Source organism: Apodemus sylvaticus, chromosome 1 (assembly GCF_947179515.1).
Source record: "Apodemus sylvaticus chromosome 1, mApoSyl1.1, whole genome shotgun sequence".
NCBI lineage: Eukaryota > Metazoa > Chordata > Mammalia > Rodentia > Muridae > Apodemus > Apodemus sylvaticus.
In genome coordinates this window covers 52,417,470-52,438,139 of record NC_067472.1, presented here as the reverse complement: position 1 = coordinate 52,438,139, position 20,670 = coordinate 52,417,470, and positions in this window count along the sequence as shown.

The following is a 20,670-nucleotide window of genomic DNA, read 5'->3' as shown; positions in this document are numbered from 1 at the left end:
AAGCACTGACTGCTCTTCCAGAGGTCCTGAGTTCAACTCCCAGCAGCCACATGGTGGCTCACAACCATCTGTAATGAGATCTGATGCCCTATTATGGTGTGTCTGAAGACAGCTACAGTCTACTTATATATAATAAATAAATAAAAATTTTTTTAAAAAGAAAAGATAGTCGAATAAACATGGCTTCCTATTTAGATATCAGGAAAGCTTAGGAGATGTATCTACCAGGTTTATTGACAGCAAAAGGTGCCTGGGACTATTAGAAGGCATTAGCTACGGGGAAAATGGTGAGGGGTAGCCAATCACCTAATGTCATCTTGGTTTTCTGTTCAGCAATTGTAAGAGATAACATCTATGAACACACAAGGATGGACAGGTGGGTACCAAGCCTGTGCCAGGTCCTCACTTTCCCCCATCCTCTGAGGGATACTATCATCCTTCCTTCAGGGTACCAATTCTCCCAGAGACCAGCAGAGTCTGAGCTCAGAGAAGCCTGGTAACATGGGTCATCAGTGTTTGTGGTTCCCTTGCACTGCAGAGAGCATGTAGTTCCATGCTGGCTTCAGTCTAGCTGCTATGGCTTCCAACTTGTGGCCTGGCTGCACCATCCCTCCTCCCCGCCCCCAAGCCTCAGGCTTCTCCTTTGAGATCTAGAGTTGAAAAGTTGTGCTTATCTGGCAGGGCGAGCAAGAAGATCGAAAGAGACCCATAATGGGTGCATTGAATTGTATGTGGCAGTGGCTTAATGCATGGCTTAATCCATGGCCCTGTGGCTGTTTGAGCAGAGGAAGCCGAGGCGCCCACTTGGAGTAGGATGGCGGAATGGAGCTCTGGGAAGCATCTCGGAAGGGACGTTGACTTCAATAATAAGCTCTTGGACAGGAGAGGTGGCTCTGTGGTTAAGAGCACTTGTTACTCTTGCAGAAGACCTGGGTTTAGTTACCAGGACCAACATGGTTCACAGCCATCCAAAACATCCCTGGCCTGGTAGTCTTGGGTTCTATAAGAGAGCAGGCTGAGCAAGGCAGAGGAAGCAAGCCAGTAAGGAACATCCCTCCATGGCCTCTGCATCAGCTCCTGCTTCCTGATCTGCTTGAGTTTCAGTCCGGACTTCCTTTGGTGATGAACAGCAATGCGGAAGTATAAGCTGACTAAATTCTTTTTTTTTTTTTTTTTTGTTTTGTTTTTCGAGACAGGGTTTCTCTATATAGTCCTGGCTATCCTGTAACTCACTCTGAAGACCAGGCTGGGCTCGAACTCAGAAATCCACCTGCCTCTGTCTCCCAAGTGCTGGGATTAAAGGCGTGTGCCACCACTGCCTTGCTGAATAAATTCTTTCCTCCCCAACTTGCATCTTGGTCATGATGTTTGTGCAGGAATAGAAACCCTCACTAAGATAAACTGGATGGCTAAGATAAAAAACTCAGGTGGCAACAGATGCTGGTGAGGATGTGGAGAAAGAGGAACACTCCTCCATTGTTGGTGGGATTGCAAGTTGGTACAACCACTATGGAAACCAGTCTGGTGGTTCCTCAGAAAACTGAACATAGTACTACCTAAGGACCCAGCTATATCATTCCTGGGCATATACCCAAAAGATTCTCCAACATATAACAAGAACACATGCTCCACTATGTTCATAGCACCATTATTTATAATAGCCAGAAGCTGGAAAGAACCCAGATGTCCTTCAGCAGAGAAATGGATACAGGAAATGTGGTATATTTACACAATGGAATACTACTCAGCTATTAAAAATGAATTCATGAAATTCTTAGGCAAATGGATGGACCTAGAAAATATCCTGAGTGAAGTAACCCAATCACAAAAGAACACACATAGTATGTATTCACTGATAAGTGGATATTAGCCTAAAAGCTCCAAATATCCAAGATACAATTCACAGACCACATGCCTGGTGGTGGTGGTGTCGGCGGCGGCGGCGGCGGCACACGCCTTTAATCCCAGCATTTGGGAGGCAGAGGCAAGCAGATTTCTGAGTTCGAGGCCAGCCTGGTCTGCAGAGTGAGTTCCAGGACAGCTAGGGCTATACAGAAAAACCCTGTCTTGAAAAAAGCCAAAAAAAAAAAACCCCAAACAAACAAACAAAAAACAATTCACAGAACACATGAAACTCAAGAAGAAGGAAGACCAAAATGTGTATACTTTGGTCCTTCTTAGAAAGGAGAACAAAATATTCACAGGAGCAAATATGGAGACAAAGTGCAGAGCAGAGGCTAAAGGAAAGACCATCCAGAGAGTGTTCCACCTGGGGATTCATCCCAGATACAGTCACCAAATCTGACACTATTGTGGATGCCAAGAAAGGTTTGCTGACAGGAGCCTGATATAGCTGTCTTCTGAGAGGCCCTGCCAGAGCCTTACAAATACAGAGTTGGGTGCTTGCAGCCAACTATTGTACTGATTGTGGGGTCCCCAATGGAGGAGTTAGAGAAAAGACTGAAGGAGCTGAAGGGGTTTGCAACCCCATAGGAAGAACAACAATATCAACCAACCAGAGACCCCCTAGAGTTCCCAGGGACTAAACCACCAACCAAGGAGTACACATGGCTCTGGCTGCATATATAGCAGAGGATTGCCTTGTCAGGCATCAATGGGAGGAGGAGGTCCTTGGTCCTATGAAGGTTCAATAGATACCCCAGTGTAGCAAAATTGAGGGCGGGGATTCGGGAGTGGGTGGGTGGAGGAACACCCTCATAAGAAGCAGGGGGAGGGGGGAATGGGATAGGGAGTTTCCAGGAGGGAGGGAAACCAGGTAAGAGGATAATACTTGAAATGTAAATTAAGTAAGAAAAAAAAAATCAACATGAGCCCCACAATGCAACAACAACAACAACAACAACAAAAGCACTCGTTATTCTTGCAGAAGACCTGGGTTTAGATTCCAGGACCAACATGGTTCATAGCCGTCCAAAACTCCAATTCCAGTGGATCCAAAAATCTCTTCTGACCTCCATGAGTATCAAGCATGTAAGCAGTACATATACACAGATGCAGGCAAAATACTCATATACATAAATAAATAAATAAATAAATAAATAAATAAATCTTAAAATTGTTTTAAGGAAAAAGAAGCATTCCAAGTTGAAAAAAGAAGAGTGGGGGCTGGGGGCTTAGGGCTGGAGAGGCAGCTGGGTTGAGTGCGTGCCTAGCTAGCATGCATTAGACCTGGATTCAGTCCCCAGCACCACACACACTGGAGGTGGTGGCTGTAACCTCAACACTCTTTTGAAAGTGGAGGCAGGAGGATCAGGATTTCAAGGTCATCTTGTAATATAGCAAGTTTGAAGCCAGCCTGGGTTATGTAAGACTCCTTGTCAAACAACAACCAAATAATAACAGCAACTAAACAAACCACACAACACAACAATTCACCTTAAGGGCTTGGTAGAGAAGGGTGGGGATGGGAGAAGATGAGGAGGAAAAGCTGCCAGGGCGTGGGCTCTTCTACCAGAATGATGCTTTGTCACTGAGCCACACCCCAGTCTTAAACTGGTCACCTTAAAATTATCTCAGTCAGTCAGGCGGTCAGGGCAAAGACCTTCAACTCTATGAGTTCTGGTACAGCCAGGGCTACAGAGAGAAACCCTGTCTAAAAAAAGAAAAACAAAGAACAACCTCGAGCTTCTCAAGCTCACAGAAAAGAACTTGCTTGCCTTCGTTCTAGTGCCTGCTTTGTCCAACTCTCAGTGTGTGTGTGTGTGTGTGTGTGTGTATACAGCACATTTTCTTCTGTGCTATTTGAGTTATGCAGATGGATTCTTCTTTTCCTCTTGTCATGCACATTAATTATGTTGGTAAGTTGTTCACTGAGAAACTGGAAATGGGGGTTGCCTCCTCCTCCCGTTTCAGACCCAAACATGTTTATGTCAAGTGTCCTCCAAAATTCCCTGACCTGGGTTAGGCTGGTCTTCCAACTCTAACAAGGAGAAAGGAAAACATCAAACAGTCCAGGAATAAAAAACTGCACCCTGATGACTAACTAGACCATAAATGATTTCCAGCTGAGGCTACCACTTCTTATCCCACAATATAAAAATGCCTGCCGAGAGAGAGAGAGAGAGAGAGAGAGAGAGAGAGAGAGAGTACTGATGCCAACAGAGAGGTGTGCTCTAACCTGACTGACTGTTCAGCAGGGCTCCTCACTTGGTTTCTGCTGGATGTCTGTATGTGCTGGCTTTGATGGTAGGTATCTGTTGCTATGTGATTCTTTGGAAGTTTCAACCAAGTGGGGCTTCTGTGCTCTTCCTGGGACTCTCTCAATTGGGAGCTCCAGCTGCCCGCCTCAGTGGGGTTTCCCCCGCCATTTCCTGCTGGAAGACATTATTGGTGAGGTTACTGTTTGTTTTTGTTCTCACTGGGCTACTCTGGTGATCTCTGCTGGATGCTCTGAGCGTCTGCCGGGCCCGGGCTTGGTGGTGGTTTGCTATCTGTCTGTTGCTGCTGTTGATCTGCTCCTTATTGTCGATTCTCTTACATTTGTTGTACACTTAAACTCACTTGTTCAAAACCAAGAGCACAGCTATCTCAGATCTTTCTTCAGACTGTGCAAAACACCTCTAATTACTTGAGTGTACATTTTCTTTTAAAAGGGATGTATCTATGATAAACTGATTCAAATCAGGTAATCAACGGTGGTTGACACTCATTTGTCTGATCTATAAATTTTATCACATAATGTTTGTTTTGATAACGACTCATGTATGTGTGTGTGTCTATGTGTCTATGCGTGTATACACTGTCACATGCAAGTACATGTGAAGAAATACTGTTCTCAAGAGTAACAGCTTGTAGCCAAGTGAGCATGGTGGGACACACTTTTAATCTCAGCACTACAGAGGCAGAGGCAGGTGAATTCTGTAAGTTTAAGGCCAGTCTAGTCTATATAGTGAGTTCTGGAATAATCAGAAGATATATAGAGTATAGAGAAGTCCTGTCCAAAACAAACAAACAAACAAACACACACACAAACAAACAAACAAAACCCTACCAAGCAGGACTGGAGAGATGACTCAGTGGTTAAGAACACTGACTGTTTGTTCTTCCAGAGGTCCCGAGTTCAATTCCCAGCAACCACATGGTGACTCACAACCATCTGTAATGGGATTCAATCTCCTCTCCTGGTGTGTCTGAAGACAGCTACAGTGTACCCATACATAAGTTAAAAAAAAAAAAAAAGAAACGCCAAGCAACACAACAATAACAACACAAAAGTCTTGGTGCCAGCTGGGAATGCAGTTCAGGTGTGCTTGTCTACCATGCAGGAGGCCCTGGGACATACTGGGGCCAGAGATCAATCTTAGTTGTCATTCTCAGGAGCCGTCTACCCTGTTTTTGAGAACTGGTGTCTCTCTAGCCTGGAATTCAGCACGGTCATCCTTCAGGCAGTAGGCACCTGCTGGTCTCCACCTCCCCAGCACTGGGGTCACAAGTGCGCACCAGGCCTGGATTTTTAACCTGGGTTCTCAGGACTGAACTCCGGTCCTCAGGTCCTTGTTCTTTTTTGTTTGTTTTTGAGACAGGGTTTCTCGTGTAGACCTGGATGTCCTGGAACTCACTCTGTAGACCAGGCTGGCCTTGAACTCAGAAATCTGCCTGCCTCTGCCTCCCAAGTGCTGGGATTAAAGGCGTGTGCCACCACTGCCCGGCTTCAGATCCTTATTCTTGCCAGGCAAGTTATTTAACTAACAACTGAACCTTCTCCCCCAATCCTAAAGATAAAGACTTTTATAGCAGTGGTGACACATGCCTTTAATCCCAGCACTACAGAGGTGGGGGGAGGGCAGGGGCGGGGGCAGATCTCTCATTTTGAAGCCAACCTGGTTTACACAGAGAAACTCTACCTTGACTACCCTCTCCCCCCAATGCTTTTATAGCAGAAGACAAGTGTGTCCTAGTCTGGGACTCCACCAGGATTGGGAGTGCCTTCTCCGGTGGGGACAGTCCACCTGTCTTCCTTGTCATTCATACGCTGGCTTTTGGAGCAGCTACTGTGCTGTGTGGATTTGCCTGGTGTTTTTTTTTTTCTTATTAGATCCGGGAATTAGATTACACACTTCTGGCAGTTGTAGTCAGCCTAGCTGCTGTAATAAAACACCAAACACCGGCTGCTTTAGTGAGGTATTTATTTTCTCACAGTTGGAGACTGCAACTCTAAGTTCAAGATGGTGGCAGGTCTGCTTTCTTGTCAGGCCCCTCTCCTGGGTCTGCAGATGCCTAACTTTCTGCTGTGTTCTCACATAGCCATTCCTCTTTGTGTGTGTGTGTCCCAGGTCCCTGCTTTACAAGGGACACTGGCCAGGTCACTGGGCTTTCATAGTGGCTGCTAGGTTTCTCTACAGAAAGTTACAGACGTACAGGGCTGTATGTCGTCTTCAAGAATCTTAGAAGTAGAGCTGCTTAGAGAAGTAGAGACTGTACACACACTCTGCCCCTTCTGGGATGTTTTTGTTTTAAGTGTGTGTGTGTGTGTGTGTTTGTGTGTGTGTAGTGGGGAATCTGTGTGTTGTGTCCTCTGAGCCCAGTGTTCCTCCTTCATCTACTACCTTCCTGTTGTGTGGTGAGCACTCTTCCCACTGTTAGGCAGTGAGGGCAGGAATTGAGGAGTGGACAAGCCTGGATTTTGTCTGGCGTTCACGGTGGTGCCTGAGCAACTGATGAGGGGAAGGTCACGTGACTGCTGTTGCCCGGCCTCTGGAATTAAGAGATAAACAGAGCTGTCTCTAACTGTGGGCCCTTGGAACAGGTAGCAGAGGAGGCAGCAGCTTGCTCACTGACCAGACGGATATGCTGTTTGTTTGGATCTTAAAAGTTCTTCCAGGGACGAGCGCCAAAGGCTGACTTGCCAGCCCCTGGCACTGCTGGGAGATACTCGAACTCTTTGGAGGGAAGGTGTAGAAGAAGCAAGTTATGACAGACACTCAAGGCCTGGCCTAGAAAGGGACACTGGGACTCCGGTCTCTCTGTACTCTCTCTGCTTCCCGGCTTCGTGAGGTGAGCAGTTTTGCTCTGTCATGACGATCTATCTGCCTCACAGTACTCCCAAAGCTCTGGAGCAATGAACCACGGGTTGGCAGCTCCGAAACAGTGAGGTAAAATGCATAGCCTCGTGAGTTGACTTTCTTAGATGCCCTCTCACAGCAGTGAAAAGCAGACTCACGCAGATGCCTTTGAGAAAAGGGCACCAAAGCATCCTGGTTACAGTCCCACAGCCTTGGGAGCGAGCGCTCCTGGGTACCAGAGATGACCCGGGAGGATCCAGCTGCTTAACTCACCTACTGGCGACTGGGGAAGTGTCTTGTCCGCTTTCCTCCTCTGTGAGTGGGGATAGTGACTGTTCTGAATTTATAGGGTTGCTAGGCAGAGTTCTTCCTTTATTCAGTTACAGACGACCAGGCTTGACCTCAGGTTTTTTCGATCACAGTCTTTCCAGTGCTGGGCTTCTAAGTATGAGCCAAAATGCCCAGATCTCATTAAACATTTAATATTAGATATTTATTTATATTTAAATTTATTTATTGAATTAAATATTTGCTTATATTTATGTGCTTTTGTTTTTTGAAACAGAATCTCACTCTGTATCTTTGACTTGATTGGAACTGGCTGCATAGCCCAGGTTAGCCTCCAATTTGTGATATTCTTTCTACTGCTGCCTCCAAGTGTTGAGATCACAGGGGTCTGTCGCGATACATCTGCCTTCCTATCTTAATTAATTCATTAATTTTTGTATGTGTGCATGCACACCTGTGCCATGTCACATATATGGAGGTGAGAGGAAAACTTTTGGGGTATCAATTCTCTTCTCCTACCATGAGGGGCCTAGGAATGGAACTCAGGCTATCAGGCTTGGCCCAGGCATCTTAACTTGTAGTTTTTATTTTTATTTACTGGTTTATTTGAGTCAAGATCTCACTGCATAGCTCTAGCTGTCCTGGAACTTACTATGTAGACCAGGCTGATGTCAAAACCACAGAGATTTGCCTGCCTTTGACTCCCAAGTGCTGGATTAAAGGCCTGTGCCACCACACCTGGCTTGTTTTTATGTTTAAAAACTGCATTTTGCTCTTCCTCCTCCTCTTCCTCCTCTTCCTCCTCTTCTTCCTCCCTCCCTCCCTCTCTCTCCTTCTCCCTCTCCCCCTCCCTTCTTCCCCCCTTTCCCCCACCCCTTAGTTTCTCCCTCTCTCTCTGAGACAAGGTGTCATTATGTAGCCCTGGCTGGTCAGGACCTGGCCATTGTAGACCAGGCTAGCCGTAAACTCGCCTACCTCTGCCTCCCTGGTGCTGGGATTCAAGGAAGGAGCTCACCGCCAGACCCAGGAATGCACTTCATTCTTTTTTTCCTTTTTAATTATGTGCATAGGTGTGTGTCTGTGTCTGACTTTGTGAATGAGAGCGCAGTGTGTACACACCCAGCCGAGGGTGTCGGATCCCAGAAGGTGGAGTACCAGGTGGCAGGAAGCCTGACATGAATGCTGAGTCTCAAGCTTGTGTCTTCACAAAGCGCTTGTTCTAACCACGGAGCAACCTCTCACTTTCTTAATCTGTCAAGTGAGACTAAGAGTAAGGCAGGATAAGGATGCCTATAATTCCAGCATTTGTGAGGTGGAGGGAGGAGGAGCAGAAACCCAGGATCATTCTTGGCTACAGAGTCAGTTTGAGGCCAACCTGGGGTACATGAGATCCTGTCTCGACAAACCAACATGATAAATGAACACAGCTGGGGTACGTGCCATTCTATGGCAGCCACTGGCCCTGCTGACCGCTAGACTTCAGACTTCTCTGGCTTCCAGAGTACATGAGAATAACAGCTACTGTTAAAAGCTCCCGACTGTGTGAGAACATGTTATGATATCAGTAGGGAGCTAATACGGTGATTCCTATGCTGAGGATTAGATCGCATGTGGACAGAACATAGGTAGAGGGTGAGTCCAGGCCTGGCTGCGTTTCCTTTTCTCCTTCTCCTTCTCTTCATAGTCCTTTACCTCTTTCTTTAAAGGTGGCCTTAAACTCCCCATGCAGTAAAGAACGATCCCCCTGCCTCTACCTCTCGAGTGCTGGAATGTCAGGCACATGAAGCCTTGCTGGATGTGTGCAGTGGTAGGGATGGAACCTGGGACCTCAGACGTGCTAGGCAAGTGCTCTACCAGCTGAGCCGATCTGAAACCCTGACTCCTCCTTGCTGTCCCTCTGTTGTTTTTGTTTCCAAGATTGTACCCATCACTAGTCACAGGGAGAGCTGTAGCAGGCCCTGGGCTGGCGCAGGCCCACTAGATGGAGGAAGCGTGGGCCTCTGTGAGGGCTTGGGAGCTTTTGGATCTGCACACAGATTCCAGCACCAAAGAGCTGTGTGTGTCCAGCAGACACGTCTTGGGGCTCTCACATGCCCTCCCCCCACCCCCGCTCAACTTTGGAGCCTACGTGTAAACATATGAACAGCCTCTCATACTGTTCATCGTGAGATTGGGGAACAAAGAGTCACCACAGAGGACAAGGGTGGCTGTGAGTCAAGTGAAGATTCGGAGGACAGAAAGGTGGGGTCAGTGAAGTTGTCCTTGAGGAGGCAACTTTTGTCCAGGGCTTTGAAGGATGTTTAGGAGTGCACCAAAGGTGGTGGGGGAAGAACTAATAGTCCAGGGCAGGAGGCAGACATTATGAGCAAGGTCATGGGCCTGGTGCATGCAGAACAGGCAGGGGTGATGACAATGCTGACTGATGATAAGGAGGAGTGGAGAGGGTGGAGGAATGCGTGGGCCTGCTGGCTGTGTGAGGAGGTGTTCTCTTTCCATGGGTGATAGTGGCTTCTGGGTGGCCCCTGTCAGTCTCCTGCAAGATGTTATGTAGAATCCCACCTGGCCACTCCTCTGTGAGACATGGGCACCTCTGGGGGCCGCTGAGCTGGGCCTAGAAGATTTTGGGTTTCCTGACTGCATCTCACTTCTTCCTTGGTTGACTTATTTAAAAGTGGCCAGAAAGGAACTCAAAAGACCAGCTTCCTAATGCAGCGGGGAGAGAGCTCAGCCCAGCGGGAAGCTGCACCGGTCTTTTCCCCCCACAGCGAGTATTTTCAGGAGGTAAAGGCATAGGTGGACATTCCAGGTAGCAAGATCCAGGCAAAGGCAGGAGGCTGAGAGAAGGGTAGGGTAGTTGAGTGTGGAGAACAGGATGCAGGGACTGGGTTGTCTTGGTTAGGGTTGCTGTGAAGGGACACTATGACCAGGGCAATTCTTATAATAGAAAACATTTAATTGGGGCTGGCTTCCAGTTACAGAGGTTTAGTCCATCATTGCCACGGTAGGACATAGTGGCATGCAGGCAGACGTGGTGCTGCAGAAGGAGCTGACAGTTCTGCATCTTTATCCAAAGGCAGCAGGAGACTGTGTGCCACACTGGGTGAAGCTTGAGTATAGGAGACTTCAAAGCCCACCCCCACAGTGACACATTTCATCCAACAAGGCCATGCCTCCTACTAGTGCCACTCCCTATGGCCAAGCATTCAAATACAGGCGTCTATGGGGGTCATTCTTCTTTTCATGAGGGACACAGTGATGGATTCCGAGGGGCCTTGGATGTTCCTACTAGGCATCTGGACCACATCTCGCACACAGTTCTCCCGGATCCATGCGCTAGGAGATCATAGGCTCTGATTCTACATGGCAGAGGAAGTGAGGGGCCCCCTGCTGCATCTGCTCCTGTTATTCCCGTAGTACTGATTTTGATGCTACGAAGAAGTGCTGTATTCAGGGACCGGGCCTGTGACTGTGGAGTGTGCAAAGTAGTGGGTGGTAGGGTGGCCAATGTTTTTCTCTAGGAGTCAGGGATCACAGACATGGAACCGGGCACACGTTGGGTCTGAAGTCTGCTTCCTCCATATCTTCTAGTTGCATAGGGAATCTAGGCCGACATGGCATTGCAGCCCCAACCCTTGCTCCTCACATTCAGAGATCTCTGACTTGAGTGATTCTTTTCAGTTGATGTGTCATTCTTTCAGGGCAGCTATAGGTGCAGGTGCTATGCCTCCAGGCAGGCGAGTCCCACTGGTGGGCTACATCTTCTTGACACCAAGAGACAACCACAGCGGCGAGCCTTCATGGCCTCCCTCCAGGCCAGGCTGGGACCAAACACTTACCTGGTTCATGGCTTCCTTTACTCTTTAGGGCCAGAAGCCAGGCCCAGAGAGAAGCGGTCTGTCTAATGTGCTGCTGGTACACAGCCTTTGGGGCCCCACATTCCTACCACACTGGTTTAGTCCTTCATGTGGTTTGTGTGGTCCCCTAGAAATGCATATTCCCAGTCTGCACTTTAGTTCTCTTGAGTCAGATACCCTAGCAGGGAAGGGAAGGGAGGCCCAGGTGCTTGGGTTCATCTAGAGCTCTGTGTGTGTGTGTGTGTGTGTGTGTGTGAGAGAGAGAGAGGGGGGGGGAGAGAGGTGTACATGTGTGTATGGCATGTGCACATGCGTACGTATGTTCACGTGTTTGCGTGTGTGTGATGCATGCACATGAGTGTGCCTGTGCACACACAGGTGGAGACCCAAGCAGCACATTGGTGAGTTCCTCCTCTCTCACACCTTATCCGCCTCAGGACAGGCGCTCTCACTGAACCAGAAGCTCAAAGGCTCGGCTTAGGCTAGTTGGCAAAGAGCTCTAGGGATTTGCCCCTGTCTCGCAGTGCTAGGGTTTCAGTCATGCGCAGCCACACCTGGCTTTGCACATGGCCCTGAGGGGTCACACCTAGGTCCTCATGCTTGCAGAGCCCTCTCACCAGGCCTCTACCTTCTTCCTCCTCTTCCTCCTCCTCCTCCTTCCTCTCCTAACCAAATAGTGAATTTTATTTATTCTTCTTTATTATATCTTTATTATTTAAAACAGTTTTGAAATTTAAATATATTTTATTTATATGAAAATTTATATTATTACATATAAAATTAAATATATAGTTCCCTCTTCTAAGTCCTTTCTAATTCTCTCCCTGTTCCTACTCACCCAGCTTTAAGTTTTCTCAAAAAAAAAAAAAGCCTCCCCAAAACCAATATAACCACAAAATCTCCTCAAACCAAGAAATAAAACCAAAAACCACTCAAACCCACCAAACTGTGGCCAATAAAAGCACACACACACACACACACACACACAGCCTGTGGAGTTCACTATGTGTCAGTTAGCTGTTCCTGAACACGAGGCCTGCCCTGCCCTGAGTACTTGATAGACTCACTGTCACTCCTTTGGACAAAGCTGATTTTCCCTCTCCCAGAAGGCATGCATGATAGTTAATTTGTTAACCTTTACCCCAGTGGCTAGGTATTCATTCATTCATTTAAAAAATAACAAAATAAAATAAGAGAAAACAAAGTCTATCACATCAAAGTTGGACAAGACAAACCAACAGAAGGAAAAGAGCCCAAGACACAAGAAACAGAGACCCCATAGGATCAGATGACCTCTTCTGGCCTGTAGACATATGACATGCCGACAAAACATCCATATACATAAAATAAACCAATTTAAAAATTAGAGACCTATTCATTCACACATCCTGGAGTCCCATAAAAACACTAAACTGGAGGTTATAATACATCCACAGAGGACCCGGTGCAGACCCACACAGGCCCCGTGCTCGCTGCCTCAGTCTCTGTGAGTTCCCGTGAGCTTTGCTAAGTTGACTCAGAGGGCCTGTTCTCCTGCCATTCTCCACACTCCCTGGCTCTTACACTTTCTGCCTCCTCCTCCTCCAGGTTCCCTGAGCCCTGTGAGGAAGTATTTGGTGGTGACATTCATGTCGGGCTGAGTGTCCCTAGGTCTCTCACTCTCTGTGTAGTGTCTGGCTGTGGTTCTCTGTATTTGCTCCCTGTCTGTTGCAGGAGGAAGCCTCTCTGAAGATGGCTGAGCAAGGCATTGCCACACCCTCTTTTTAGAACAGCTGTGTGAGTGTCTTCAACAATGGGGCCTCGCTGTCAGTTTTTGAAGTGTGATCTCTAACTCTAGGCAACAGCCTGGATTGTTTGGGGCCCCTTTGGCTAATAACTCACTTAGATGTAACCCAATCCTGGTACTTCATTTAGTGACAAGTGATGGCCAGTTAGAATTATCTCCCCCATTATTTGTCGATTTCATTTAGATTACCATCATATGTGTATATATTAGGAGGTCTCTACTGTGTTAGATTTTCATACTACTCCCTCAAATGGTCCTTAATTTTAGCTGTCTCTCCCCATATTCCCTCCCCAAACCCCCTTTTCTCTCCCTCTGCACTTGATCCTTTCATTCTAGCTCCCCACATGCATCCATAACTTTCTTTTCTTTCCTTTTTCTAACAAAAACTATCAGTTCCCTCTAGTCCCCTACTCTATACCTATCCTCTGTGTGTGGTTCTGTGGGTTTCATCATGGTTATCATTGGCATAACAGCTAATATCCACATATAAGCCAATGCATTCCATCTTTGTCTTCTGATTCAGGGCCTTTCAGATGAACTTGGAGCTCACTGACTTGGTTAGGCTGACAAGCCAGCGTGCTCCACGGACCTGTCTGTCCGCACTTCTCCCATCACTGGGCTTACAAGTGGGTGCTGCGGTGTCTGGCTGGCCACGTGGATTCTGGGAATCCAAACTCAGGTCCTCATGCTTGCATAGCAAAACACTTTACAGAGTGGGTCTTCTCCCCGGCCCTGGCGAGCTAGCATGTCAATGCCATGTTAGCCCCTTCCTGAGGCCCCAGTCACTGTCATTCACATTTGATCTCAGCTTTGATGGCCTCCTGGTCTCCTTTTGACTGGTCTTTCTCCACCAATTTTAAGGCTAAACAGGACTGCTGACCAGTCATTGTTTCTGCCTGCCACCTCTAACCAGTGAGCCTGTTCCCCAGGACCCCCATTGTTCTGGAACCCTTCAGATGCTCTTCCTCTTGAAGTGGGCAATGTTGAGTCAGATCCTGAAACTCTAGAGAAAGAAACATGAGCCACATCCTGCTGCCATCATTTCTCACACTTCTGTCACCTCATCTACAGAAAGGCTCTGTAGATGCCTGTAGAAGCTGCTTTTCACCGCACATGATCAGCCAGGATCCCACAAGTCCTTCTGGGGAAAGGGGAAGAAGGTATGTGCCCTTCACTTCTTCATAAAATGCATCAGAGCCTTGCTTCAAGGAATCCTTTCTTTGGTTTGTTTTTGTAACTCTACTAGGGCTTTGAAACCTTTTTTAAAATTTAGCAATAAGAGATCCTCAGGGAGGACCGGGACTGGAGAATGATGCCAGGATTAGGACTGAGAAAAGGCAGATGAGGAAGGATTTTATCTGAATGAAAGACCTTCACATGGTTGCCCTAGAAGCTGTGCAGGCTGTTCACTGCACAAAGGCATGCTGGGAGGATTCAGGGGTGGGCTGAAGGCCTGAGGGAAGTCTGTACAGGAACTCTTAGTTCAGTGAGCAGGCTGCACACCTGACCAAACCCACTCAGTCAACAGGTTCTACAGCACAGGAGCGAGGATTAAAAAGAACGAGACATTAATCCCAGCGCTTGGGAGGCAGAGGCAGAGGCAGGCAGATTTCCGAGTTCGAGGCCAGCCTGTTCTACAAAGTGAGTTCCAGGACACCCAGGGCTACACAGAGAAACCCTGTCTTGAAAAAGACAAAAAAAAACAAAAACAAAAACAAAAAGAAAGAAAGAAAGAAAGAAAGAAAGAAAGAAAGAAAGAAAGAAAGAAAGAAAGAAAGAAAGAAAGAAAGAAAGAAAGAAAGAGACAATTAGGCAAAACTGCAGCATGACCCCAGTTGGTTTGATAATAATTTTCAATACACTTTTATACCAATTTAATTACATGCAGGAATTAAGATCAATAGTAGTACAATGAGGAACAAGGACAGTAAACACAAAATTGTCAAGGCAATAAGCAAAGTTCTGTGACAGTTGTTTCCAAGGCCTTGTCAGAACGACCAAAATACCTGAGCCTACTTCCTGCCCAAGCCCAAAATCTTGCCTGAAGCCTGCTTCTTACATTCCATCCTAAGAATAAAATTCCTGCTTTAACCTACTTCTCTCTTATGCCCTACTGTCAGATTCCTGCTTGAGGGACAGAGAAGAGTGATTATAACAACTCCTCTATTTGACTAATTTTTCTAAGTCAGTTTCCAGTCTCCATGTTCTCTGTCCCACAAGGTCTAAAAGCTTGAGGCAAGGCAGCTTGTCCAAACTGGGATACAGGCAAGCAAAGGTGGGTCAGGAGCAAATGTCCAAAACAGCTTCTCTGTCACCATTGTCAGGGCACTCAGCAAGCTCACAGTTCAGCATCGTTCTTTGTCCCAGCAACAGCATGTCACACCAGTCACTCTGGCAGCTAGCGTGCTCCTTCAGCAACCTGTAGAGAAAACACAAACACGCCCTCTTCCTCATATTAAATACCTGATTGGAATCATGACTGCACCCGTATGTGGATCCTCCCATTTCACCTAGGCATAAGTATACCTAGTTGTAGGGTGCCATAGACACTCAGGAAAGAGTTCCTTGGCATCCAAATTTAAAAAAAAATTAAAATAAAAAAGACATGATTTAAATAATTTTGTGGTGTATATATGGAGGATATAACTCCCCCCTTTTTACTTTATGAAGATTGTCTTAAAGCTCCAGGTAATATTGGTGATATTAAAGTGTTGGCAAAACATCTCAAATGCTTGACTGTAATAGCCAGTTCCATTATCTGTTTTTTTTTATTTATTGAAAAGGAAAGTAAAGGAAAATAAAAACATTTTATGATAGAATTGGAGATTTACATGGAAAATATTTCAGATAAACATGTTAAAATTGACAATTTTCATGGAAAATTAAAGAGTAAAGTGGTAGACATGTAAAACATTGCTAAATTAATTGAAATATGGGATAGAAACATTTTATGATAGAATTGGAGATTTACATGGAAAATATTTCTGATAAAATTGTAGAAAAATGTAGAAAAACATGTTAGAATTGATTATCATGGAAAATTTTATATAGATATAATAATGGTAGGTATAAAAGTATCACTAAGTTGATTGAAAGTGGAATTATAAACATTTTCTGATAAACTTGAAAATTTACATGGAAAATATTTCTGATAAAATTGAAAAATATATAGAAAAAACATGTTAAAATTAAAGATTATCATGGAAATTATATAGTTAAAATGATAGGCATAAAGATAATTCTAAGTTGATTGAAGGTGGAATTATATACAATTTCAGATAACACTGAAGATTTACATGGAAAATATTTCCAGTAAAATTCAAGAAATAAATAGACAAACTCATTAAAATTGACTATTTTATGGAAAAATTTACATATAAAATGGTAGATATAAAAACTCTTTCTAGGCCAGGTGGTGGTGGCACACGCCTGTAATCCTAGCACTCTGGGAGGCAGAGGCAGGCAGATTTCTGAGTTTGAGGCCAGCCTGGTCTACAGAATGAGTTCCAGGTCAACCAGGGCTATACAGAGAAACCCTGTCTCAAAAAAACCAAATCCAAAAAACCAAAAAACCAAAAAACCAACCAAACAAACAAACAAAAAACACTAAAAAAAACCCAAAAAAACTCTTTCTAAATTAATTGAAGGTGGAATTAGAAACATTTGTGATAAAATCAAAGATTTACATTGAAAACATTTCTGATAAAATAGAGGAAGTATATAGAAAGACATTAAAATTGAAGATTATCATGAAAAATAATGCAGATAAAATGGTAGACATAAAAGAATTACTAAATTAATTAAAAGGGGGAATTATAAACATTTTCTGATAAAATTGAAGATTTATAAGAAAGATTTCATTACTCTATGTCTTTTTATTGGGAAGTTGAGTCTATTGTTGTTAGGAGATATTAGGGAATAGTGATTGTTGCTTCCTGTTATTTTTATATTTGTGTGGATATCTTCTTTTGGGTTTGATGGAAGAAGATTACTTTCTTGTCTTTTCTAGGATGTAGTTTCCCTCCTCGTGTTGACATTTTCCATCAATTACCCTTTGTAGGGCTGCATTTGTGGACAGATATTGTGTAAATTTGGTTTTATCATGGAATATCTTGGTTTCTCCATCTATGGTGATTGAGAGTTTTGCTGGGTATAGTAGCCTGGGCTGGCATTTGTGTTCTCTTAGGGTCTGTATGAGGTCTGCCCAGGACCATTATCTGTTTTAATCTGATTTGGAACACCAAGTATAGAAAAATAATTCAGGCAATGACTGATTACATTTTTAGTTGCTTCTCCTGTTAAAGCAGTGGCAACTAGCTTTAAAGCACGAAGAGGTGTCAATAGTCACATGTACATATTTTAATTTCCCCAAATCAGAAATATGAGTAACATCCATTTGCCATAATTGATTAGGTATAAGCCAGGGCTACACAGAGAAACCCTGTCTGGGGGGGGGGGGGGAACAACCAAAAAACCCCAAAAAACCAAACCAACCAAAATAAAAAAAGGACATTCAGGGCAAGTCTTTACGATTTGATGTGCATATTCTCTAGAAATACCAAAATTATTCTTTCAGGCTATTACTATTTTGATGGTGTAAAGAATGAGATTGTTTGGCTAATTGTTCCTGTGTAAGGCCTATAACCTTCATGGTATATAAACCTGCTGTGGCACTGCCCTCACTAAAGGCTCCTGGCAATCCAGCATGAGCTCTTAAATGACCTACAGAATAAGGAACTGTACATTCTCTTAAATTGAGTTGTATTTGCATAAATAATTGCAAAATTTGAGAATTATCAGTATCTAAAAACGGAACAGTTTTGAGTAATTGCAAGCCATGAGCTTGCATTGGCTATCAGTATACAAATTAAAACTTGATTTTTCAGCATTTCAAAAACAGCAGCTATAGCACGTAGTTCCGTTATTTGTGCTGAAGCAGGGGGAAACTCAAGAGAATGAACCTGTGATCTAATCACACGTGCAGCCTTCCCGTTAGATGAGCCATCTGTAAATACAGTGAGTGCATTTTCTATGGGCTGCATACATAAATTCACAGGGAATACAAAAGCACGCATAGAGGCAAATTGTAACCTCTCTTTTGGATAATGACTATCAATTTTGCCTCAAAAATTTGCACATGCAATAGACCAAATATCAGTATTTTGCAATAACCAATTTAATTGTTGTTTGGAATAAGGAATAAATATTTCATCAGGTTCTTTCCCAAAATATTTTCTCGATTCTATCCTACAATTCTGTATTAACACAGCAACAGTTTAATAAGGTGTTAAAACTTTCTTTGCAGATGAAGTAAAGATGAATCCACATTGGTGGTCCCTTTTGCCAAAGGACTGCTGTTGGTGTGTGAGTTGCAGCAAGAATGCAAGCAGCCAATAATTGATCATGATCTATATAATGTATCTTGTTGGTTAACAGCTTCCTCTTTCAGCAAAGCTATCTGTCCCTCATTAGTTAATTGTCAAGGGGAATTAGAATTTGCATCCCCTTGAGGGTATCAAACAGATAAGTTCTCCTGTAGTAAGTTTAAGATTAGGTCTTAGCCAATTAATATTTCCTAACAACTTTTGAAAAACATTCAGAGTAAGTAAATTATCTTTTCTTATTTGAATTTTCTGTGCTACAATTCATTTAGGATATAACTGATATATCCCAAATATTGAAAAAGATATTGCCTCTGAATCTTTTCTGGAGCAGCAACTACTCCCCAAAATTTTAAAGCCCATTGTATAAGAGCAAAAACCTGTAATAAAACTCCATGAATAATATACTGAAAGAATAACACCGAAAGATTCCTAGCTTCTTGAATTAAAGCAGAAACAAACATTTTTTCTCATATAAGGTGACGCTATTAGCCATTCCTTGAGGTAAAACTTTCCAATGATATCACTTGACAAACCCTTTACCATCATCAGAATGCAAAGGAATAACATCAAAACAATTCTCCAAATCCACAATAACTCGATGTGCAGTAGGCAGGCCAGATTTTAATGACTTCATAAGTTCCATAGTCTTATTAACCTTTCATAAATCTTAAATTTGAACTTTTGAACAACACCTTGATAGATCTGCAATAATGCTGGTTTGGCCTAAGAGGAATTCGCTGGAGGCAAGGATCCAAAAAACTTCCCTAGGAAGGGAGGCTCACACAAGCCTTGGGGGCTGCTCTGAGCTTTGCAACTTCAAATGTAAGTATTTCTTTATCTGAGACTATTGTCTGAGGCCAGGCCCAAAGATTACCCCTCTATTGGTGAGGACGGATTCCAGGGGAGTGATTCTACTGTCTATCTCTTTAATTTTTTGGACATTCATTCCTATAATGATTTATGCCCCATACTTAAAACATTCCTTATCACCTCAGTGCTGTGAAAGCATTCCTTGCAAGGCAGAAGCTGGAGTCAGACCCCTGATTGTATCAGGGTCCAATTTAAGTTTGTCTTTGCTTTGTATGGCTGGAAGGCTGTGTGGCAGACATTAGCATTCTCATAAGCCAAATGTGCAACTAAAGGAACCCCTCCTTGAAGGTCTCCAGAACTTCTACTCACTTTTTTTTTTAAAGTCTATCCACAAATTCCTGAAACAGTTCATCTGGAGCCTATTTGATACCAAATAAATTCCCACTGAGATCTCCTTTCCAATCTTGAGGGGTTAAATTTTGCTTCTACCACTGTATCCAATAAAGCTTGCATAAAAGTGGCATCAGGGCCCATACTGGCCACAGCTGTTTGTAACTTTTATCACTCTTGAAATCATCCTAATTACAAAATATGGATGAATCATGAGCTTGCGATCAGACTGCAGTGAACACTGACAGTTTAACCATAATTCTTAAGTTTCTTTCGCAATACTAGAGCATAAACCACAACTTGGTAGAAAACAAAACCCAATTTTAGACAATCCATTCTCTAATCAATACCAAAGGCATTAGTTTAACCTTACAAAGTTTGTCTGCCAGTTCTTATATATGACAATGCTTTGAATCTTAACCCGTATAAGTCTAATTTCTAGGATATGAATTATACAAAATATTGTCCCAGTTTAGAAGTATCTTTTGAGGCCTATTTCCTGGACTGGTTCATGCCACGTGTTGTTATTTAAAATGACTCCAACCCTGAGTTACCAATTTTAAGCTAACTTTCATTACCAATGTTACTTTTGGAATCATATCCAATAACTTATAAGCCAATACTCTATAACCAAGACATATAGAACATATTTATACCTTTAAGACCTGTTTGTTCAGAAACAAAATGAAGCGGCTACACACATCTTATAAATTTGACCAAACAAAATTTTTATGTTTTCTAACTGTAATTTCAAGAGAGGAGCTCCTTGTCACCTACTGAACCCAATAATCACAATCACAGAGATTTCTGTAGGAAAGGCAACCATAGAAGCCGAGACCCTTCTGGCCCCTTTAAGATTGGCTTGTACAGAGAAACTCCTGGCAGGGCTCCTCAGCTGTGCTAGACTCCTAACCACAGGTTCAGGGCTCCAATGGCCAATTGAAACTGCTTTGTATTTATTTTTCTCTTTTTCTCTTTTAATGAAATTAGTTGAAACTAAATCAAAGGGTTAACAGCCAGCAGATAAAGTTTTAACTCTTTTTTCTTTTGAACACGAAACACAGAACAACCAATCAAACCACACAATGAAAACACAGATGAAACAGTCAGTTTTGACAGACATGGACAAATTGGCG